The following is a 2,388-nucleotide window of genomic DNA, read 5'->3' on the forward strand; positions in this document are numbered from 1 at the left end:
TTTTATTAGAATCAATCTGTTATAAGAGAGTAAAACAAACAACTAAATAAACAAAAACACATAAACAATTATATATCTATCATGTATTACTAAAGATAAAACATGATGTTTTCTAGCTCTTCTATAAAAACAAGACTTTCACTTATTTCCTCGGATGATTCCAGTTTTCTTTCGATGCAGTAAAGAACAAAGCACAACGATAACAAATCAGTCAGGGTCTTTGTAAATGTACTTTCGATTCATTGTCAGATAACCTCTGCCTTTACTATTTGAATTTATAGTTCTACATAATGGAATCTGTCAATGATAACTATCTTAATCTTTTCCTAAGTCTCAATATCATTTTTGTATAATTGTTTACGTATATTTCTAAAATGTATATAAGTATATGAGAAATAAGTTAAACCATGTCTGTAAATTTCTTAGTGTAGCATGGAGCAATATTAATTAGCTTTTGGTAATTGAATGTAATTTCTTTCAGATATTAAACATAGAATAATGTGAAGTCATTATTTTCTGATATGGTTAGGGTATAGTCATACTCAATTTTAAAAATAATTGACTTCTTTAAGCAAATAAACTTGATCAGTTTCTTTTTTTCCTCTTTTTATTTTTTGGTCTAGTCCATTACCCGGTGATGGCAGTACTTGTTAAATGGATGAATGTGTACCAATAGTTATCATTTTTTTGCCATGTGTTAAGACTAATCAGAATACGTGACTCAATAACGCAGTTAAGGTCTAACAAAATTAAAGAATCTAGGAAATCAAGGGGCCATGATTAAACAGAAATCTGGAACCTGATGATTAGGAAGTAAATACATACTAAAAAAATTAAAGAGTCCATTCTTCACAAAGTCAACAGCAAAGCTTTACTGTCTTAGTTTGTTTTCTATTGCTATAACAGAATACCTGAAAATGGGTGATTAATCAAGAAAAGAGTCTATTTGGCTCACAATTCCAGAGGCTAGAAAGCCCACGATTGAGCAGCCTATCTGGTGAGGGCCTCATGCTGCTCCGGCTCCTTGCGGCAGGCAGAAGGGGAGGGCGGCCTGTGCAAAAAGAAAGACCAAGCGCTGGCTCTTAACGTAGCTAACCTGGTCCCCTGGGAGCTAGAACTCCGTCAGAGAGTTCTAGCACTCTCTGACGAGATTGCACTAATCTCTTCACGAGGGAGGAGCCCTCATAACCCAAACACCTCTGCAAGGTTCCACCACCTCTCAACACCGTTCTATTGGCAATTAAATTTCAACATGAGATTCGGCAAGGACAAACCACATCTGAACCACAGCATTCATTGTGAATATGTTTGTTAACCCATGAACCAAAACTAACATTTTTTTTTTCATGGAATAACTGTAGTGTATAAACACAAGGAAATCAGAGTCCTTCCCGATGTCAGCTTTTCTTACTTGATGCCAGTCAGAGATGCCAAGATTACCTTCAACATGAAACTCTTAAAGATTAACTTAAATTATTTAGAAATTAACCACAAGCAATTCAGGCCCTTTAATGTACTGCAGCTCATAAAATTGGGGATATTCTAGACAACTTCTCAACATCTAGCTATAAAAGGAAATCGGTGTATTTATTTATTTAAACAACTTACATCAGTAAAATATTATACACATAAGACAGATATTCTAATTGTAAGGTATAATATAAAACCAATGATAGAGATTGGCAATATTAGTCATATTTTCCTTACTTTATGTAAAGATTAAAAAACTGGCTTGGAGAACTTGAATAAAATCAAATACAATTTTAGACTATAGAACTTTCATAGCCACAAAGTTTCAAAGAAAATTGAGTAATTTAAATGAGTCACGGAGTACAATGCATTTGAATATATTGTTTTTTGGGAAATTCAGAATTTCATTACATCTTTTAGAATGACACATTAAATTCAATGCAACAAACATGTTATGCATATTATGCACATTTGTCTATGGAATTTCGGCTGTTAAGGGCATGAGTGCATTTCTTACTTTCTCTGTCAATGAATGCTGTAAAGCATTTGGTTAAAATGCAACAGGAAAAAAATGTGTAAGTGAGAAGAAAACTTAATAAAATTTGATCCAAACAATAAGTTGGAGCATCTTACTTTCAAAAGATAAACTGATAAGTATCAAATACAAATAAGCTAAGAATAAAGAACAGTAAATTAAAAATTTTATATACATTCCAAAATATACTCAAAAAGAATGAAGTATGTTAATCAAATATGAAGAAAAATTAGCACATATATTTTCACGAATGTGATATGCTAAATGAAAGATCTGTAGAGAAACTACAAATAAAAGTATGGTTTTACCTGAAAACATCATAAAATGCAAGATAGAAAAGTCATTGGTTCAAAAAAAAGAATACATTTTATAGAAGTTTTATT

The sequence above is a fragment of the Propithecus coquereli genome, unplaced genomic scaffold (genome assembly GCF_000956105.1).
Source record: "Propithecus coquereli isolate 6110/MARCELLA unplaced genomic scaffold, Pcoq_1.0 Scaffold97, whole genome shotgun sequence".
Classification (NCBI taxonomy): Eukaryota; Metazoa; Chordata; class Mammalia; order Primates; family Indriidae; genus Propithecus; species Propithecus coquereli.